The sequence below is a fragment of the Peromyscus eremicus genome, chromosome 12 (assembly GCF_949786415.1).
Source record: "Peromyscus eremicus chromosome 12, PerEre_H2_v1, whole genome shotgun sequence".
Classification (NCBI taxonomy): domain Eukaryota; kingdom Metazoa; phylum Chordata; class Mammalia; order Rodentia; family Cricetidae; genus Peromyscus; species Peromyscus eremicus.
In genome coordinates, this window is record NC_081428.1 from 6,821,234 (window position 1) to 6,843,570 (window position 22,337).

Consider the following 22,337-nt stretch of genomic DNA (forward strand, 5'->3'; position numbering starts at 1 on the left):
AAGCCAGGGGCTTACAAGCCTGCACATGCTAGCTAAGTGCTCCATCACTGAGCTATGTCTCCAGTTCTTGGTATTTAAGACAGGGTCTCCATGTGTGGTTCAGGCCTGTCCTCTGACTGGCAATCCTCCACCTCAGCTTCCCACAGGGATATGCCACCATGTAACAGGGGCTAAGAGATGTCATTTTTACAAAGAACCAATTATAAGTAGCTTATGTTTACATGCTTCCTCCTTCTATCTCAAGTTTACAGTAGCCCAGCAACCCTGACAACTAAATGAGTGCCCCCCCCCCCAAAAAAAAAGATTGTAGTAGGTAGCCATTCCAGCTTTGATCTGGAAGTTCCAACCCCCATTGAGACTTCGGCAACTGTCACGCCTACAAGGCGGGGCCAAGGGAGGCGCCTGGAGACCTGAGATCTGGATGGGCTGCGCTCTCGCTCGGTTCCCGGGACCTTGGACAGTGAAGGTGGGCCAAGCAGAGCTCCAGAGAACACCGCTGGACTGCGATACACCTTCCCCAGACCCCGCGACCTACCTATCCCTTAACTTGTAAGTTACATCATTAAATAAATCTCCTTTTAACTACGTGGAGTGGCCTTAATAATTTCACCAATAAAAGACAGACAGCCTGGCTGGCTAGAAGGATGAAGGATCATAGGAGCCTTTCCATTCCCATGTTTAAAGAACACTTCACGAGCTAGCGAGATGGCTCAGCAGGAAAAATCAGTTATGGTATTAGGGTAACAAAATTACTCATCTCATAAATAGTAAGTGGCTGAGGTTATGGGTCAGTGGTAAAGAGCACTTGCCTGGCATAGAGGAGGCCCTGGGTTCAATCTACAGCAGAGAGAGACAGAGAAACTGATAGAGTAGATAAAAGACATAGTTTTTACACTGTTTTAAAGTTATAAAAAATTTAGTTTTAAGTCAAAGAACCTACAAAATGGAATACTGAAATCAATATAAATTTTGCATTTATGGAACACTGAGAGGAAACAGGAAACAGAAGGCCATGTTTGACCACCCTGAAAAGTAGTTTCAGGGACAATAATGACATGACAGGCAAGAGGCGCCTCCTAGTGTAATGGTGTCATGACTATCAGGGGTAACCAACAGCTCCCAATAGCTCTGAGGCTTGAACTCCAAGAGAGTATTCATGCTTAACACTGTCAAACCTGGGTCAAAACCCATGACTGAAGAGGTCTTAGACCCTGGGGAGGTGAACCTAAGATGGCTTGCTTAGCTGAACTGACATGGTATCAAACCACCCCCTAAATACCCGCTTTATACCCACAGAAAAAGGCTGTCCCAGACTTAAATAGAAATGCCTCTCCTTGCAGAGAATGGAGGCAAATGCAAAGATTCACAGCTACACAAAATGCTGAGAATAAAGAAGAGTTGAGGGCTAAAACCCAGACAAGAAATTCACACCACCCCTAAAAGCTCAGAGAACACTGAGGAGAAGGAGAAGAATGTAAGAGCCAGAGGATAAGGAGAGGGGCAATATAAGAGGCAGAGATGGGGAGAGGGACTGGGAAATACCATCTTCTAAGCAAGACAGGGCCATGGCAACCATGAACTCAAAGCAGTAGTGTACACTGGCACAGAAGTCAGGCCCTCCTAACAGTCGGCTATGGGGTGGGGTGGGGGAGTGATTCAGAGGGCCCTACCACTTACTCCTGATGTACTAGCAAAGAACAGATTCTGGGAGACAGAGGGGTACAGTATCCAGATGTACAGTGATGACAAGCCCATCAGGCCCTGATGGTTTGTTCCAATTCAAGGTCACAGACAGGCCTAGTTAAACTCTGTGGGACAACAAATAAAACCAAAACAGTAAGTAGGGAAAAGATATTTGTAATGAGGAGGACAACAGGGAAACAGGAAGGCAAGGACCAGAATACGTAGTGTACGTGTATGAAATTGTAAAGAACGAAGAAAGAAAGGCTCTCATCTTTTTGAGAAAGGCTGCAGTGAGCAGAAACAAAAGAAGAGACTGTACCCTGTGCAGTAAGGGAGAGTCACACCAAACCCAGTCTTGTGATGGTTATTCCAGCGGATGGACAAAGAGCAAAACATCACCGTAAGATCACACATACAGGCAGATGGTATACAAAGCTCTTTAGAAACACGGAGAAGAGATATTGAAAGTCAGACAATACACAGACAAAGGGACTGACAACCCCTAAACATATAGCGACCTCATCAATGCCGTATTGTCATGTGGCTTCTATACGTGCTGCAAAGGGGCACACAGCAAACTACAAATCAGATCTAAACACTGGAGGGGAGATTTAATTAAAAGGAAAAAGGGCGAGGAGACTTAGAGACATCAACATTGTGTCTAGAAACTAGTGAATACTCAAGTCCCCTTCTAAAAGGAAATAAGCATTTCAAATCCAGAATACGCGTGCGTGCACGTTAGGGCTTGGGGGAGGGAGCAAGAAGGAAGGACCAGTGTCCAGCAGTCACTTTCAGGCCAGCTGTCAGCATGTCCCTTGGCAACACTCACTAGCTTCTTTCTTCCAGCGTACCTCCCACAAAGGAATGCTGGGTATCTCGCCCAGAGCACTTCCATAAGCAGACTTTAACTTTAGCTCTCCTAAATTACCCTTACTCTAATATTTGAGAAGGAGGATTCACTAGGCAACAGAACACAGCTGTGACACAAAGGCGACATATGAGGGACAGCAGAAAGGAAACTGGAGAAAAACGAGTGTTGACAGGCCCCTCTTCGACTTCTGAGTCGCCTTCTACTGAACAGTAACATTCAAAAGGCACTATCTAGTTTTTGTCTGTTTTTTTAAAAATCAGACCAACAACCAAGCCTGGAGTAGCTGAGCTGCAGAAACAGGAAACTGGAAGGGCTTGGAGTCTTTACTTAATACACAGAAAGCACCCAGCATACAAGGTAATACACGACACTCAAACTTCTTGGATTCTTTGGCTTATTGCAATAAAACGCTGTGCCAGCTGCAACATGGATGCATTATATAGGCGGATGGAGCATCGTAAAAGGAAATGAAACATGAATGCACTGCTTTACGAGCCAATAGGGGATAGAGAGGTGTCCCCATGATTAGAAGCACAGCTCTTGCAGAGAACCCAAGTTCAGTACCCAGGACCCACATGAGGTTGCTCACAACTGCCTGTAACTCTGCTCCAGGGGATCTGATGACCTCTTCTGGCCTCCCTGGGCACCCATGCACAGACACACACGCACACACATACATAAAAACAAGTCTATAAAAAATGAGCCAGTAATTATAAAATATCTGACAATTCAACAGTCATTGGAATTACACTGACTATATGCAATAAATATATAATAGATACATAATGGAGAAGCCTGCAAACACTTTACACAGTTGATTTTCACAGATGTGGTACCTGTAGCCGAATTTCTAAGCGGTCTTATTAAATAAGGAACACGGAGCCAAATATAGGGGTGAAAACCTTAGAGATCAGGGAAATAGTGAGAGCTACCGGCCTTAACTCATTTGCTCTGCAACTCCCAAAAGTGAGCTACTTCCTGTCTACCCATGCCTTTATTGCCTTGCTGTTCTGCCCTCTCATTGGCTCTTAGCCCAGCTACCTCACTTCCTTGTCACTGCCTGTCTGTACAGACCTCCAGGTCTCTATGGTTGGTACTAGGATTAAAGGCATGTGTCACCATGCTTGGCTGTTCCCTAGTGTGTCCATGAACACACAGAGACCCTGTCTGCCAAGTGATCGGATTAAGGGTGTGTGCTACCACTGCCTGACTTTTGTGTTAATGGCTTGCTATTTCCTCTGATCGCCAGGCAAACTTTATTTATTAACATACAACTAAAACATCACCACAGGGACCAGCAATGACAGTTAGATTCTCCAGTCCAATACGCTCAACTCTTAATGCCAGTTAGAACCCATGGAAACTCCATGGAGATGCTTTGTGATCTCTTTAGTCTTTCTAGACACTTGTCTAGTCAGGGTACCAAGGAAAGGTGCAAAGGGACAATCTGATCAGACACGGATGCTGCTGCCTCTTGCTACAGCTGAAGACTATTGACCAGTGCTTATGAATGGGTGAAGCCCAAGAGGCAGAGTGGGTACATGCAACACCAGCAAAAGTCACTGTTCACCATGAATGAGAGCAAAGGACAGTGCAGTCATTAACAAAACAGCTGTGCTCTGCTAACTCACACAGAGCACCTCTATGCACTAGATTTATTACTACTTGAAGGTTTAGGACTAAAAGTGTTTAAAGCATTAATATCACTAAAATACAACAGAAAACCAGATTATTTCAGTAGGCAACAGACAAAGATTCCAATATTTCATTTCACTTCACTCAATCAAGATCTATAACAATCGATTTGAAGTTGAGAAGATGGGGAAAAGCTGAAGTATTGTGGCCAGTCAACGCCACCAGGGACTGTGTTCTTTTGTGATTTTTGTTTGTTTGTTTGTTTTTGTTTTTCGAGACAGGGTTTCTCTGTGCAATGCTTGCTGTCCTAGACTGGAGATCCACCTGCCTCTGCCTCCCAAATGCTGAGATTAAAGGGGTGTATCACCACGTCTCTGCCATGTGTTCTTTCTTTAAGTGGGTCCATTAAAGCACAGGAAAGAAGACAAGTTTCTGATTTAAAAAAAATTCACAAAGACAATATGATTCAAAATAAAGAAAAGGAAAAAAACCTCAGATTTTCTCAATTTCATACTTTTTAGGAAAGGTCTAGCCAGACAATGGTGGCGCGCACCTTAAACCTCAGCACTCAGGAGGCAGAGGCAGGCGGATCTCTGTGAGTTCAAGGCCAGCCTGGTCTATAGAGTGAATTACAGGACAGCAAGAACTGCTATACAGAGAAACCCTGTCTGAAAAAACAAAAAAAGAGAAAGGTCCAAATTCTTTTAATACCAAATACTTTGTATAAGCTAATTTTATATTTAAGTAAACATGTTTAAATACAATCTAATGCATCTAGAATTCCATTTTTAAGCAGGTTTGTTCTATCAAGAGTTGGCTGCATTTAATTTCATTCTTGCAAAATTCATTCAAACTACTAAGGTTCAAGATTCCAAATAAGACTGAAAAGATAATTATTGGTACTGAAGAGAAGAAAAGTTCATTCATTAGACACACACATCACTAAATATCATTCCCGTAAATGTGGACTTTTATAAAATCAACCCTTCACTCCCTCTCTGGAAAAGCCTTTCTCACCAAGTTTTTGTCAGAGGGAAGTTTTACTTAGGAATCTAGTCAACTTTCTTAAAGTCACTGTACCTTGAAAAACTTGCCACAAAGCAACAAATAAGGGTTTAAAAAAATCAATAAATAGAGATACCTAGCTGGGTGTGATGGGGCACGCCTTTAATCAAAGCTCTAGGGAGGCAGAGGCAGGAGGATATCTGAATTTAAGGCCACCCTGGTCTACAAAGTGAGTTCCAGGATACAAAGCTACACAAAGAAACCCTATCTTGAAAACAAGCAAAATAAATAATAGACTCCTGATATTAAGGAGAGCCCGCCCCTCTCAGTGCTAGTGGGAGGGCCGGTTAGGACACTGCTAAGGGAAGCAACGTGACAGAGATGTGTCCAAAGCAGAAAATTAATGTACCCAGTGATTCATAACCCACTAATCTGCTTGGGAAAAAAGTAATCCAAAGCTAAAGGGTGTGTGTCAACTGGCAATCACCATGGTGTCATTGAAAAACATCTTTAATTACACCTATTGATCATTTGTGTGCATGCACACGCGCGCGCGCGCGCGCGCGCGCACACACACACACACACACACACACACACACACACACACACACGGAGGTCAGAGGGCCACTTGTGGGAGTCAGTTCTCTTCTCTCACCATGTGGGTCCCAAGGATTGAGTTCCGGCCATCGTGCTTGGTGGTAAGCTGCTCTACCCACTGTGCCATGGCCACTCCTGAAGTCAGGCACAGTGGCATGCACCTGTAACTCAGCACTTGGAAGATGATGGCGGAACTGAGAGTTTAATGCTGCACAAGAGACTCTGTCTCAAAAACAGAAAAGGTGAGAGCAAGCAAGAATCTTGTGTGCTCAACAGTGCAGAATAGGTTACAACAGTCACATGATCAAACGCATGACTTAAAAAGTATTCACGCAGAGCAAACTTATGTGGTGTTTTATTTTAGAAAACAAAGCAAAATATTAAAAGCTAGGTAAGTGGTAAATGTGCACTAACAATCCAAAGCTCGAACAATGATTTAGTTACTACTTCCATTTGCACTACATCCAACAAGAGAACCCTGTGGACCTCCCTAAGCTGTGGACTTCCTGAAGGCTGCAAGCCCTGAGGAAAGACCAATGTCTCTCACAGAAAGAGTAAGAACTGTCTTCACAGAAGGAAGGGCAGCCAGCAGGACTTAGATTAGGAGCACTGCACAGATACGTTTGAGAACAACATTCTGGAGGAAAAAAGAAAAGACAAGAGAAAAGTACAAGACTAACCCACCACATTCAAACACAACAGAGGAGGGGCTGGGAGGGCAATGCAGTGAGTGGCGGAGCACACATCTGGCGTGTGTGTACCCTGATTTCAATCCAAGGAAGCAGTATCAGGTACAGCGATCAAGTCCAAACAATCCCGGGCCTGACATACGGTCATAAGTCGGTGTCTTTAGTCCCAGCACTGGGGAGGCAGAGGCAGGAGGATCTCTGTGAGTTTGAGGCCAGCCTGGTCTATGTAGTGAGTTCCAGGACAGCCAGCCAGGGCTTCTGAGATGCTGTCTCAAAGAAGGGGGTGGAGATGAATGGAGATAGGATGAAAGAATGTAAGATTCTTCTTTTTTAATTAATTTATTTTGGTTTTCAGAGATTAAAGGTGTGTACCACAATGCTCAGCCTATAAGATTCTAATCAGTCAAGGAAGGCATCCCAAAGGAAGCCACCACCACCCTGCGTCAGAGAGAGGGGAGATAAGATCTCTCTATGGAATTATGCTTGAGATCCTCCTGCTTCAGCTTCCCATGTGCCAACAAGTCAGTTTCTTCTCTTAATATATACCACAGAAGTTGCAGAGAATTGAAGCTATAAAAAAAAAAATCACTCCTTTTATTACTCTCAGAAAACTGAATGAAATTACTCAAAAATAGTCACCAATCACCATTAAGAAAACAGCTGATTCATAGGGCTTACAGAATTACTCACCCATATTTATGGAATTTTTCATGAAAATAGACTGTCGATTAATGATTAAAATTAACCTTTACATTGAGAACATCTGAATTTCTATTTTTCATTTCCCTCCTATAAGAAGCAACATACAGAAATTCTGCAAAAAGGAGAAAAAAGTCCTGAAGACTATTTAAAGAAGGCAGAATTGAATATAGATGTTGCAGATACACCATCTGTGTTCCATTTCAATAAAAGTGGCTAACACTTAAATCCATACTGTAGCGTAACCTAAGGATGCTGCTGCTGCTCCGGGAGGAACCAACCGCACCTTTGGGAGGGCACCTTTGGGAGGGCACCTTTGGGATGGCACCACCTTTGGGAGGGCACCTTTGGGAGGGCACCTTTGGGATGGCACCACCTTTGGGAGGGCACCTTTGGGATGGCACCGGCAGTAACAGCAGCTGTCTCAGAGGCACAAGCCTCTCTGTTTCACAGCAGTCAGTGGGAATGAACTGAGCCACCACAGGTGACAGTGTCAACAATTTAACCTAATCAGAGACGAGGCATTCCAGCTCCAGCCCATGTGTGTTGCTTACATTCTTCCCAAGCTTCAGATATTTCATGTAAAAAATGCAGGTATTAAACAGAAGTGATACTGAACCCAGGCGGTTCCTAATCCTGACAATGACTCCTCTGACCCAACTTTAGCCAGGCCTCTTGAGCCTTCTCAAACACGCCCCTCCCCCACCTCCCTTTGTCTTCAGCCTGTCTAGGTAGACTTTAGAGATACTCTGCTAAGCAGTTTAGCAAGAATCCCCTCACCTTGACAGCTAATCATGCTTATATCAGAACAAGTTCCTCACCCTTCATTTTTGGCGTATAAGCCCTTGGCCTGCTTTCAGCAAGATTGCTACTGTTAGCTCAGTGCTGTGAACTGCTATTTTCATCCTCTAGTCTCTCTCTCTCTCTCTCTCTCTCTCTCTCTCTCTCTCTCTCTCACACACACACACACACACACACACACACACACACACACACACAGAATATGGCCCCTATAGACTCATGTGTTTGAATGCTTGGCCTATAAGGAATGGCACTCTTAGGAGGTGTGGCCGTGTTGAAGTCAGCCTCAGAGAGAGTGGTTTCCCTTGTGGAACCACGCCCAGGCTCCCTGCCTCCCTTTCTGTCCTGGGGAGAGTCTAGAGTTTTTTCTCTGCTATTTGCATGCTCAGTGTAGACTTTCACTGAAGACTGCTGCTTACTGACTCTCATACAAGACTATTCCCTTGAGAGCAAGGGTCTGTCTTGGGATTGCCCGCATCTGTCACAGGGCTGGGCTGTAGATGCTTGGAAGCGGTGTACTGAATGAAGTACTGAGTGAGCCATGTGATCACCCCTTTATCTCCAGCAGCCACTAAGTCCTCAACTACATAAATTCAGAACTAAGCAAGGGTTCTTTCCTACTCTGATTCCTCCTATAGTAAAGACCTATAAATGTTTCGAACCAGTTTTCATTCCTTAAAGCAACAATTAAACACTAAAGCAAAAAGAAATGATTTCACAACTTACTTTGATACCAACTATGTTGCAAGGAATAGAACAGAAATAATAGCTAAATGACCTATTAGCTATTAAACTTTGTATGTAAGATCATCCACATAATTTTCACACCAGTTACCCAGGGTTCTAAGAAAAAGATATAAAGTACAATTAATACGACTCAATTTATACCTTTTCAAGAGAATAAAAAAGTAATCAAAATATTAAGCTGAACATTTTAACACACAGGAGGCAAGTTGTTTGTGTTTCTTTTTCTTTTAAAGAACCTAGGCAGCACGTTCCGTAAATGTGCCCTTATAGAACCAACAGTCAAAATGTTTGGAAGGGTCCTCTCTACCTGCACACAACAGTCAAAATGTTTGGAAGGGTCCTCTCTACCTGCACACAACAGTCAAAATGTTTGGAAGGGTCCTCTCTATCTGCACACAACAGCACACACTATTCTCAGAAACAGTCTTCATTTATTTGACCTGAAAATCAAACAAATTCTGCTAACATCAGAGGCTGCCTGTTTGTTTTATGTTCCTAGTATCAAAGCCTGTTATTACTGGCTTTTAAGGACCTTTAAAAAAAACAAGGTGTCTGTCATAAGATGCCTTTTCAAGTTGTAGATAAAATGAGAGCCATTGTCAAACACTCCAGAAGCCACTGGCAACTGTCCCATTTACATATTCTGAATGCTGCTTCTATATGTCATCTCATTTGGTCCTAAATGATTATTTATTTCTAAACATAACAAAACCTAACCACTAATAGTAAGAAAAAGAAAAACAAAACAAAACAAAAAAACCCAAAAAACAAAAAACCCCACTTTGTGGAAGAGGACTTCCGCCCCTGAAAAGCCACCAGCTCAAATCCTTAGGTTCTACATTCTAGAACCTGGAAGGGGCAAACTCTACGTGTATCCGATTGCCTTAGTGCATATGCATCCCAGGGAGGCTGGAAAACAGCTCATCTTTCCCAGGTAGACCATCCATGAAGATAAAAGGGATGGGCAGAGGAGGGTAGAACCAGACGAACACTGGGCACAAGACAGCCGGACAACAGGCAAACTGATTCAGACTGCCCAGTCATGGTGAAATGTGTCACTGTAAACAGTAACTCAACCCTGAAAGTGGAGAGGCCAGAAGGATATGCAGGCGAGCACTTAGCACGGCCAGTTCAATTACCTTGCTATTAACTTAGCCATATCCAGACTCATCACTAAGGACTAAAAATAGGACAGAAGGCTTTTATAGCTCCCAACCAAGACCACAAATTCAAAACATTTATTAGAACGTACACCAGGAAATTAGAGAACACAACATACATTTCTAGTGTCAGAGGCAAGAAATGAGATGCTAACAACACCTTGCTTTTTTATATAGCACTCATCTGTGAAAAGCTTAGAGACGTTCTACATTCTTTAATCTAATTATAGTGATTCTAACAACATCCCCATGAAATAGGTAGAATGTAAACATCCTTACTTCTGCTTGGCTACTGATTTATTTAATCACGTTGCTGGTTAGATTCTGGTTTATTCAGCTCAGTATCTCAAGCTCCCGCAGATGCCAGGTCTCCAATTACCCTCCAAAGTGTAGTAAGTAAGACAAGGTAGACCTCGAGATTTCCATGCCCAGGAATGAGTAAGTAGGGCAAAACTGGCTTCAGGGTTAGAAATAAAACCATCTTAAACAGTCCAAGGGATCTACATTTCTTTAGGAGCAGACTGAGAAACAGTTATCATTACCACTAAATCCATTGACATGCAGAAATTTTAGACAGTGAGAATGTACTTCCCACACTCACCAACAGGAACTGACAGCTTTCTCCTTCAGTGGACCGAAGGAATTCAGCATCAAGTGCAAGGCTAACGTACACAGAAAGACACACTAGCTGGAAAAGCAATAGGTTTAGCAACAAAGGGGAGTCAACCAATACCTGGAGAGCTCCGATACTTAATTTCCTTTCTCTAAACTTTGACTCAAAAGAAGAATGAGTTTGTCACACGGATGGCTGAGATAAAAGATAAACTTTAAGTGTCTTGTTTGTACCTTTCAAGCCTCATTGTTATAAGGAACCTTTAAAAGCTGGTATACTATTACAGTGTTAAGAGGTTCTTCCTAAATACACCCAACATGTCTAACTCCCCTCAACGGCAACTCTCGGTGAAGTAATTCTTCCCCCCACACAATCAGATAAGGCACAGCCAAAGGAACACAAGATGACTAAACCTGAAGGCTCCTGTTTAAGAGAGGAGAGCCCTGACTTCACACAAGCATCTCACACCAACAGCAGCTCCTTTCTCCCAGATGTTCTTCCCTCTGTCTCCTTGTCAGGAGGGTGATCAACTCCCAGACATCTGCCTGCCTTTCTCTCAGTGCTGGGATTAAAGGTGTTGGTAAACTACTGCTCTCTTTTCCACCTCGTCATTACAATGAAGCCTAATTATAAAAAAATGCTCATTTTCCCTCTTCAACCTCCAAACAAATCAATACTCCTGAGATAATAAGAGGAAATTTTAAGATATCCTGGGGGAAACAAACTGTGTCTACCTCAATTCTGGCTTTAAATATAAAGCTTAATAAATGCTTAACTATACCAGAGCTATTTTACCCCTAGATGAAACAATAACTTAATGTATTCCCTTGACCTCATAGATTATACCGTTTCACATTTGAAAATTTTACTCTTTCCTATCTTGCTAAGAATTAAATGAGAGATCACTATCTCTCTTTTCAATAGAATTGACTCTGATACGTGACATCAGTTAACCTAGACTCCAGACGATGCTGACCCTAGAGGCAATGAGTGATTAAACAAATCCCAGTCCCAGTAGAGGAGCTCCACAGTCAGTGAGGCTTGGAGTCCCCAAACCATACAGGCTCTTCTTAGCTGTTTTGGTTTAGGAATGCCCCCACAGGCTCGCGGGTGTCACTGCTGACTGGGGAGGTTTGGGGGCGCAGCCAGCCATGCTGAAGAAATGACAACACTGGGTGTTTGCAGTAAGGCCTCACTTCCCACTTGTTCTCTCTGCTCTCTGCTTGCAGTTAAAGATGTGAGCTCCCAGGTTCCTGCTCCGGCTGTCCTCTCTGCCGCTTGCTGACATGCTTCCCACCAAGACTCTTAACCCTCTGGAAGCATGAACCAAAATCAACGCTTTGTTCTGTGAGGTCTTTTGGCTGCAGCGCCTTATCACAGCAGCACAGAACTACCTAAGTCTACTGTCCATCAGAATTAGAGGATAAGGCCCTACTGCTGAAGATATCACATACCTTACTGCAAGGCTTAGAGAAACAAGCGAGCATAGAGCTGGAAACTTCATCCCTTCTGTCTAGCTTTTCAAGTTCCAGAAGGTGCTATGCAGGATGCTGCAGGAGAAAAATGCACCATCAGTCTTACTCATCTGTGAACCCCATGAACCAAAAACAAACCAGCCACCTGAGCAAGACGTCGCCACCTGTGTAGTAGTGGTACAAGTGTTGTGGATAACCAAACGCTCTCAGATTGAACCAGGTTCCAGTGGAAGGCTCCAAACCCAGACCACACTGACAATCCTGGTCAAACTCAGTGAATCACAAAACAAACCAGACAGACATGATGTGGGAAAGAGATGGGCGAATGGGAGAGGGCGGAGGGTGAGAGTAGTCAGTACACATTAGGTACTTGTGTGAAACTGTCAAATAACAAATTTAACTAATAAAAAAAGGGACAATTTAGACGCCAGAATGATAGGAGACACTTGACAAGCAAGATTAATGTCTGCCCTGTGAGTTCACCTTCAAAATGGATACTTCTCAAAGGAGGCTCATGTTAGATTAGATAAGTAGCATAAAGGAAACAAAGTTATCACTGAATCACATTTCTTTAAGATCCTTTAAGACAGTATCAGTTATCAGCACTCAAGTACAGGTTCAAGCAAAATGCTTTAACAGAGCGGAGGAAATGAAAATAAACCCTGGAGTGAAAACACAAACTAATGCAGGGTTCACCCTCTCTAACAGGTGCTTCAGGCGACTGACAACTCCTTCCCACCCACGTCTCTTTGATGTGATCGCTTTACTTATGGGCATCTGCAAACAGCAAGCACACAGCATTTAAGCTAGCATCTGCACACATTCCTAACTGACTGGACAAAGTACTTAAAAGTATTTTGATGCGCAGTAAGTATGAGTTATGCTGGAGTTTTGTAAGTTTAGTGTGTTATCCATATGTGATCAGACCCCTTTGTAAAACAGGCACAGAAGGAACCTTTTGGTAACATATCTACAAGGAATTCGCTTTATGCCTTACTGGGGATAACTACATTTCCAATCTAAACTGACAAAAATGTTTCATTCACTCAGCAGGGTGGATTTCCAGCACTGGGAAGGAAAGGCCAGATGACTCAAGCCGTGTTTCTGAGATTGGGAATAAAGATGACTAATGACGCAAGAGAACAAGGCATAGAGAACTAGTACAATGGCTTACTTAGAGAGAAAGACCACTTGCTAGCTAAAAAATGCCACAGCCGTCAATAAACAGGGCCCTCCCCAGGCAAGTTCAAGCATGGGTTAGCTGCTTGATGGCTTCTAATGGAGGCTTCTACTGGAGTCTAATGGAGACTGACCAGAAGCTGACCCTTCATGCTAAGTGTCACATGGGCACCTTCTTCTCCATTCAGCTTTTACTTTTCAACCTTCTGGTTATTTCTATTCTTATCATGAAAAAGGGTGTGCTGTTTTGGTTAAATGAATGGTTCATGTGGAGGAAAGCCCAGAGAAGGAAAGTTAAAACTAACCTTCCAATAGTTGTTGATAAAGACCAGGTGTGGGAGGGAGAGTTAGCAGGGCTTCTGTGAGTTCTAGGTCTACATACTGGGTCCTGCCTCAAATTCGTTTTTTTTTTTGAAAAATTAAAACTTATTGACAAAGCGAAAAATTAAACAATCACAATGACCATAGATGTAGACAGTGTCCAAACACTTTATGAAGAAAAAAGAATCAACGGACAATATATAACAAATCCTAAATAGATGTTCTAAGTAGCTAGAGAGAACAGGGGCTTTATCATACTGGTATTTGATGCATGCAAGTTTTCCCAATTTTCTATAATGAGTTAACTTTTAAAGAAAAAGGAGAAAGGGAAAAGAAAACATGCACAAATACATGTGATGCACATATACAAACACATGCGTGCACACACACCTTTTTTGTCATGTCAAACATTTTATATATAAAAGATATGTATTACAGTAACTGCTCCATAAGACTGTCCCAAGCTAAGCCACACTAGGCAGCAAATACAAAAATACTCAGTTTACTTCCTTGTTATTAGTAGGACTCTGCCTAACTCAACAAACACTATTACACAGCGACCATGCACTGGACCCGCTGTCTTCAAGACACCCCAAAGGAGTCACAGATATAATTAGTCAGCTAAAGAGATGGCTCAGTAGTTAAGACTGAGTACTGTTCTTGCAGAGGACCTGAGTTTGGTTTCCAGTACCCATGGTGTTCAGAACACAACCACCTGTAAGCCCAGGATCAGACACCTGTGGTCTCTGGTACCTGTACTCATATATATGCATATACACGAACGTGTATGCACACTCACACACAAAATTAAAAAACAATAACAAATAAAAAATTTTAAAGTATAACTAGTAAAGTTCTTCCTCACAGTGACAGACAAAGTAGGCTAAAGGCCAAAAGGCCACGTCTCCCCTTGACTACACATCAGAAATCTGAGGAAACCTTCTGGAATGTCACTACCTCCAAAGACATACCATAGCAGACTTGTTATTATGAAAACTATTTGCCGTTTCTCAGATGTTACCAGCACATTCCTGCAGGAGTTAAACTCTTGCCTGTGGGGCACATGTGCGACCATGTGATCTGCTGTTAGCTCAGGAAGTACGATAGAAAAGCACAAGAAGGACTCGTGAGCCAATCAGAGTCTTGCCATGGCTCTTTCCTTCCATCATGTGCTCTGGGGTGGTGTCCACAGGAGGCACTGACAAGAGAAATGAGCTTTTGTTGTAAACTGGAGATGTGGGGGGGCGGGGCGTGCTGCAAGACAGCTTAGCAAGAGCTGACTCAAAGCACCGTATGAGAGGCAGGTGATGGCACCAGGTCCTCGGGGAGTGGGGTCACAAACTCTGGTGTGTTTGTCCTCCAGAAGTCTGGGAAGGCTCCTTCGCTGAACTTGGGCATTTGGAATCCTGAGTCAACCCAGCAGCAATAAAACTCAAAGGACACCCTAGAAACACGGCACCCAGCGAAACACCTCAGAGTAGTACAGAGAAGCGCTGCCCGAGAGCGAAACTGTATTATCCGCTTCCCCACAAATTCCACAAACAACCGCAGGAAGGAAGGTTTGGGGGTGCTTACTGCACAACTGAGATGAATTAAGTAAACAATAACCAAAACTTAAAATACTGAAATTGAGTTGGAAGTGATGCCAGATCCAACTGCTCCTTAGCGGCAGCGTCCTCGTGCATGAGGAAGGAGGTGCTACTGATAAAGGGGTGAAGCCACGGCAAAGACAACAAAGAACACAACAACACAGATACCGTGAAAACACACGTGCACACGGCCTAAGGGTAACATGTTTAGACACACAGAGAACAAACCAGCATCCATCCTCATAATAAGGCTATGCAGATGCACTGGCTTGGAATTCAGGAAGTGCTCTAAAAATAGTGAAATAACATGATATAGTATCATAAACTTCCTAATTATAGGATAAAATTCTAGGCTGTAATTCAGAAGTAAAGAAATCACGATCTTGGGCAGGAAACCTTTAAATTACTATGCCATATTCGTGCTTGTCCCTTTGGGTTAAAAAAATGTCAGGAACCATATACCAATGTGTTTCTAAAACAAAGCAGAGACAGGAATCATATTAAAATGTTTTCTCTCTTATATCCTTAGAAGAGGCTTCAAGTGTAAGCAAATTAACTTTAAACTTTTGACCTTTTGACAACCAAGAAAACTTTCTGAAAGCAGAACCCCACACTGAAGCTCAGGATGGAGAAGCTGGGCCTGAAGATGTAACTCTGTGGTAGAGCACTTGTCCAGCATGTGCAGTCCTGACCCCTGCTCGCATGGAGGGGCAGAAGAAAATGCTGAACTTCTGCTGCGGACTGAAGTGGGAGCAGTCCCCGAAGGTAGCCTGTGCCTCCTCTCACCTAGTAATAATAGAAAAGAGGAACTCACGGTACTGGGGGTCACAGCCCACCTGACGGAGAACAGAAGAACTAACAAAGTAAACCGACATGATCATGTGACAGAGGGCGGGGCAGGACAACTGGGCGTCTGGGACGAGTTGAGAAGACATAGGAGCAGCTTCTGGATCCCAGAGAAGGTTCAGCCAATGCAAAGACCCCAAGAAACCTGTTCAAGAGACAAAGGCAATTTGGCGGATACAAGCGAAGTAGACAGGGAAATACGGAAGAGGAAACGAGGCCAGAGCAGCTGGACAAACACATTCTTCAGAGTGCAGTCCTCATCCGAGGTGGGACAAGAACCTCTGCAAGATTAAGGAGAGAACAGCACCCTGCTTCACAGTGCAGATGCTGCTCATGGGACACTGTCACAGGCAGAGGAACTGGAGACACCGAGGGAACCCCAGCAGATACACATAAAACTGTGGCGGCTAGACTGCTGGTTTAGAATGGTGAGCTTCAGTAGACAGCTTCAAGACGTGGCATCGATACAATGTGGGGGGCAGAGAGAAAAAAAAAAAGCCATGAAGGCAAGACATGGCAGCACATGCTGTCTGCAATCACAGTATTCTGGAAACTGAGGCAGGAGGATCAGGAGGTCAAAACCATCTTCAGTTACACATTGAGTTAGAGGCCGGCCTGGACTAGATAAGAGCCTCTAAAAACAAAAAGGGGTGTGATGAGGAGGATGCTAAACCATTTCCCAGGACGGGAAAGGTCTTGGGGGCACGTATCAGGGAGGGCTACCACAAGTTTGCTTTTGTTATATCAGTTACAACTGCCTCCTGTGACAGCCCACGAGCTGCCGAGACAGCATACACTCGCTTCCTCGCTCGCTCTCTGCCTTCTCTCCCAGGGCTCTCAGGATTCCCAGAACTCAGATTCGTGTGAGCTGAACAGTCCATTTCTACCTTCACCTGAATCTGCCATTTACAAAGCCAATAAAAATAACAAAACACCAAGAATATGTAAGTTGTATTTACCCATAATAAACCTACTTGCTTGTACTAAATTATAGACGGCTTAGAGATTTTATTAGAAAAAAATGAAGCCATTAGAGTATAGTAAAAGAAAGTGCAGGTTAATATTTATAAAATCTCAGAGTGAGAAAGAATGTTCTCTTTTAGCATCAAGGCAAAGTCATAAAATTGGAAAATAATGATGGTTAGCAGGCAGGGGACTATGGCTACATCTACCAATGTCTTTAAATAAGTCAGGTTTTTGTTGTTGTTCTGAGATGAGTCTATGTCACCTAAACTGAGCTCAGACTCCCAAGCTCATGTGAACTTCCGGCATCAGCCTCCCAAACAGCTGGGGAGGCAGGCACATGCCATCACAGTTTTTGGATAGATATTTGAAGCATGCGACATAAGAATTAATATAAAGTATAAGGAGGCTCATAAATTTAAAATAAAAAGATTAACCACCCCAAAAACTGTGACAAGAGCAGAAATTCAAAAAATATATAAATGATACAGGTATGGGGGAGCTTCAAAACTACACTTGATATGAAAATATATGTGACGAAAAAACTGGACTCCAAAAATCAGAGTACTAGCTCTCAATGGCGATGTCACATAAACAACTTCTGTAGTAAACATCAAGAGGGTAATGGAGCCACCATTGCTGACACTAGTCACCTTTTAATAAGCACAATTTGCTTTACTAGTAAAAACCTCATTTCTAACATAAACCACACTGAATGAAAATTCAACACAAGCTAACAAAGTATCGTCAGAAGTAAAGTGTGTTTAGAGGCATCATTTCTTCTTTCAGAACAGATACTTGGTCTTTTCAACACTGCACACACAGCTCTTCTCCCAGATCTCGGGCACCCCCACTGTCAGGACCATCACCACGTGCTCACTCACCTGGTGTCACCGTCAAGAGCTATTCCTTCTTTGCGGTTCTTTGGGGAAAACAAAGAGATTGCTCCCCCAAACACAGTGTCCTCTTCATATTATTACCTCCACAGTAGCTCAGGGTTTCCCAAAACCTGGTGCCCAGAGCAAAAGCACTAATGTCAATAGAAAACTTGCCAGAAATACAAATTCTTGGGTCCCATCACAAGTCTAGTGGATGCTAACTGATGTCTAGGAACACCTGTTCAATCTACATGCTTTGCTTGGGTATTCCAAATCCAGAAAAATCTCCTAAACAGGCAAATCACATCTGACGGTCTTTTCTCAAAAGTTCGACAGTAGCACATTAAGTCATCTAAAGAGGCTGAGCCACACAATCTCTAACAGCTGAGAAACCTCTGAAACAAGAATAGATGCACAGTGAATGAGCACCATACCTTAGTGACTTCGGAAAATTAGAACCAGCACCTCCTAGAGACATGGCTTCAAGGCTTCAGCAGCCTCGGAGACGTTCAAACACATCTGGCTTCCTCAAGACACTGGCTACAAACTCATGTAATTAGAGTCAAACGCAGGGCTACACAACCAAACATCCAACTAAGTAGATTCCTGACTAATAACAAGGCACAGCTCTATCTAGAGAGAAGTATAACAATCAGGTGTACAAAAAACACTTCAGAAATATTTTCATCTTTCATGAAGGGCCCTGCTTAGGGCTAGATCTGCTGAGGTTTGATATGCTCGCTCATATAGTTCTTGACACAGGGTAGGTTATTATCAGAACCAAAGTACAGACATAATAAGCACAGAACAAAGTTTGTTTGCAGTCCAACACCAATAATGCCAATTGCAAACACGCCACATTTGTTTGCTAAAAGGACGAAGGAGCCAGGCACCAAGCTAGCACTGGTGACAAGCAACTGAGATGCCCTTGCTGCCCTCAGGCGCCTGCAGCCCACTTGCAGAGAAGCAGAGCTGCGTTACTTACTACTGTGTGCTGTGACCAGAACACCTGGCGGAAGCAATCACGGAAGGAAAGGTGCATTCTGGCTCAGCCTCGATCATGACTGGGAAGCACAGTGGTGGCAGACGCTCCCAGCATGGCAGCAAGACCACGAGGTGGTGGCTTTACACTTGTGGCAGATCAGGACCCTGGAACCCGGGGCAGCCACAGCCGCTCACCCCTCCTAAGGGGCTCCAAAGTCTTCAAACTAGTACAACAAGCTCCCCGTCCAGATATTAAATTATGAGCCCAACATTGCAGATTTAAATCCCGGCAAGGGAACAGACAGGGATCACCCCACAGCATATACGCATACATACAGCTTCTCTGAAACACATGCAGATAATCAAGGTAAGGCTTTGAATGGCTCAGTCACTCCTTCAAAGCCACCTAGCTCCCTCCAAGTGCACGCTCCATCCATGTACTGCAATCTAGCACCACGGCTTTTCCTTTCTTTGTTCTACATAATTAAAATATATGCCGGGCCTGTGATACACACTAACTAATCCCAGCACTCAGGAGGCAGGCAGAGCTCCAGGAGTGCAAGCCCAGCCAGGCTACATAGTGAAACCCTGTCTCAAAAAGACAAGAAAAGAAACAAAATATATAATACCTTAACATAAAATTGGGGGCTGGTATTTTTCCCTAGGTGGTGCTGGTAAATGAACAGAGGGCCTTATATGTATAGTAAACTGATAACCTCAGTACAGTGGAATATGCATCTTCTCATAGTTATCACACATGCTCTTGCCTCTGTGTGTTAAGATCTGAAATTCATTTTGCCATATTTCCTATACATACAAATATTTTCTAACTACAGGTATCACGCTATACATTAATCTGTATCTTTACCTAGATGAGTTACCCTTCCTAAATGCACATCTTTACATCTCTTCCATCCCACAAATGTTTGGAAGAGCTACCTACTACTCTCTGGGCCTTCTGTATGACATACGGAGCACAAGATCACTGCATGCTCTGAGCTTTCCATATTCTATGGGGAAAGTCTGGGGTTAGGAATACAGTGCTGTTTTGAACACAACAGAGGGTTGTAGTTCATGGGGTCAGTGAGCACAGAAAAATCTCTGGGGGGAAAAGCCCCAACACAAAGCATAATTGTAGAGGAAAAGAACGCTAATGCCCATTGTAGATACTAATGGAGTGTTTCCATCTTGAAAACTGTCTACATTATTTCAGTGCCCAAGCTGTCATTACACTTCCCTACATGGACCTCAGACCCACAGGGTGGAGGAGCTGAACAGCCCTGCTCCCATGCCTAGCACCACACTTTATGGAGTTAAGGCCTACAATGTGGTATTTTGGCAATCATAGGACTCTTCTGGCATCCCTCAGCCTCAGAGGAGATCTCCTGGTCATACCTTACTTACTGCTAAAGGACTTAGCTTTATTCTTCATGACACAAGGCCATCATGACTTCATGTGAAGAGGCTGATGATTTTATTTTGATAACCCTAATCCAAAAAACCCAATCACGACATTGCTATAGCTTGAGTACACAGTGTCCCCCAAAGGCCCTGGTTGTTAAAACCTAATGGGTGGTGGTGGGGAGGCACTGTGAACCTCTAAAATGTGGAACTTTATGTAAGACTCTTACACCATTAGGACCACACCCTTGAAGGGGGCTATGGGCCTTTGGTGTGTGTGTTGGGGGACGGTCCCTCCACATCCCACACAAGATTGAGTAACCCTCTACAATGCTTCCCACTGTAGTATGCTCTCTCATCAGCTGCCCAAGTCAACAGGAATCAATCTTGGACCTGAACCTCCAAAACTCATTTTGCTGTACTAACATAACATGAAGCTATTCACTAATATTTGTAATTCTTGTTTCTGATTATTTTTCTATTTTCTTTTGTGTGTGTGTTATATGTGCTGTGCATGAACATATTATGAATTTTCATGTGTGCACATATGTGTAGAGGCCAGAGGTTGATGTCTTCCTCAATGGCTCTCCACTTTTTATTATTACTGAGGTCGGGTCTCTCCTTCAACTCCGAGAGGACAGTTTCTCTGGTCTAGTCATGCTGAGAATCCCACCTCTGCCTCTTGAACACTAGAATTAGAAGTGGGCTGCTGTCCTGTTTGCTTTCTATTGCTGTAATAAAAACAGAGCAAAACCAACTTGAAAAGGAAAGGGTTTATTTGACTTACAGGTTACAGTCCATCGCTATAGGAAGTAAGGAAGGACCTGAAGGCAAGAACTGAAGCAAAGACTATGGAGGAGTGTGCTGTAAAATAATCCTTCTGTACACTGTGTGAATATATGTTGCTATGATTGGTTCAATAAACAAGCTGACTGGCCAATAGCTCAACAGGATAAAGTTAGGTGGGAGAGCCAAACTTCTGAGAATGATGGGATAAAAAAGGGTAAAGTCAGAGGATTAGCCAGCCAGATGCAGAGGAACCAGGAGATGAACATGCCACGTTAATAAAGATACCACCACAGGGCAGAGAGTAAATAAGAACTATGAGTTAACTAAAATGTGAGAGCTAGTTAGTAATAAGCCTGAGCTATTGGCTGAGCATTTACAATTAATATAAGCCTCTGTATGGTAATTTGGAATTGGCTCCCAGGACAGAAAACTCCACCTACATATGGCATTCCAATATGTGGCCGAAATTTCCACAAAAAAAAAAAAAAAAAAAAAAAAAATTGATGAAGTTTTAAAAGGGAGTCTAGACACACAAGAATGGAGTCAAGCACAGTTTCTTGATAGCTGCCTTCTCTCTAGTGGGCTCTGCTTGCTGGTGGTGAGCAGAGGCATGGCTCCTTTAAAAGATGTCTCTGGCTCGGTGCTAGCAGCAAAAACAGGCAGCCCTTTTAAGAGGCCCTGCTGCCACTTATATGGAGTTAATGAGCAGTGGATGGCACACTACTCAGTGGTGGCAAGTACCCAGAAACTTCCCAGAGTTGGAATGGTAAACATGCCTCCGCCATGAGACTAGACTCTCTGAGAACTGAGCAGGAGGAGCCAGCACCAGCACGCCATGATCTAAGTTACACAGCAGTTTTTTTGCTCACACAGACAAAAAAGGTTACAGATGTGCAGTAAGGACAGATTCAGACTAAAAGTCTCTAAACAGGTCACAGTGTGTTTAAAAAATATACATAGGCTTAGGAGAGAGAAAAGAAAGAGCATATACAGTCACAGATTAAAAAATATACAGTTTAAAATGATCAAATAAAGTCCTTAAAAGAGAAATAAAAGAAAAAAGCCATGTAAAGATGAAATGTACAGAGAGTCTAGATACTGTATATTATTGTGTTGTCTTTTAATTTTTTGACTTCAGAGGAAGGAGCAATAGCTAAGAGACATTTGATTGTAAATGCTGCTGGATTAAACCAAACTATATATTTTGAAAATGTCCTGATTTCAAGATGGAAGTCAAAAGAGATGTCACTTGGGAAAGAGGTTCTGCTTTTATTTCCACGGAAAATAAAAGACCATGGATTCATTCAAAGTTAAAGAAAATCAGGTTTGATCAAGGAAGACCCCCTGAAATCCTGACTGCAGACATAAGAAATTAAACCTGGAAGAACTGCAAGACACGTGATGTATATTTT

The 22,337-nt window shown here is 43.1% G+C and overlaps 1 protein-coding gene and 1 long non-coding RNA gene across 4 annotated transcripts in view; one reads left to right on the top strand and one right to left on the bottom strand.

The window, feature by feature from the left end:
- The window catches only part of Itsn1 (intersectin 1), a 189,273-nt gene that overhangs the window by 146,304 nt on the left and 20,632 nt on the right, over positions 1 to 22,337 (bottom strand). Inside the window, exon 1 of one of the 2 annotated variants that reach the window (XM_059276968.1) lies at positions 11,955 to 12,056. The exons of the other annotated variant lie outside the window; for it this stretch is intronic. The gene's annotated coding sequence lies outside the window, so the exon portion shown is untranslated. Of the gene's footprint in view, positions 1 to 11,954; positions 12,057 to 22,337 lie in introns of those variants that run through there. 2 annotated transcript variants of the gene reach the window in all.
- Positions 9,585 to 16,407, top strand: LOC131922208 (uncharacterized). Of its 2 annotated transcripts, XR_009382239.1 has the most exons (4): positions 9,585 to 9,661; positions 11,730 to 12,195; positions 12,684 to 12,842; positions 15,594 to 16,407. It is a non-coding gene; the product is annotated as an uncharacterized LOC131922208 (long non-coding RNA). The 2 variants fall into 2 exon arrangements; XR_009382238.1 differs by having other exon boundaries at positions 11,730 to 12,842.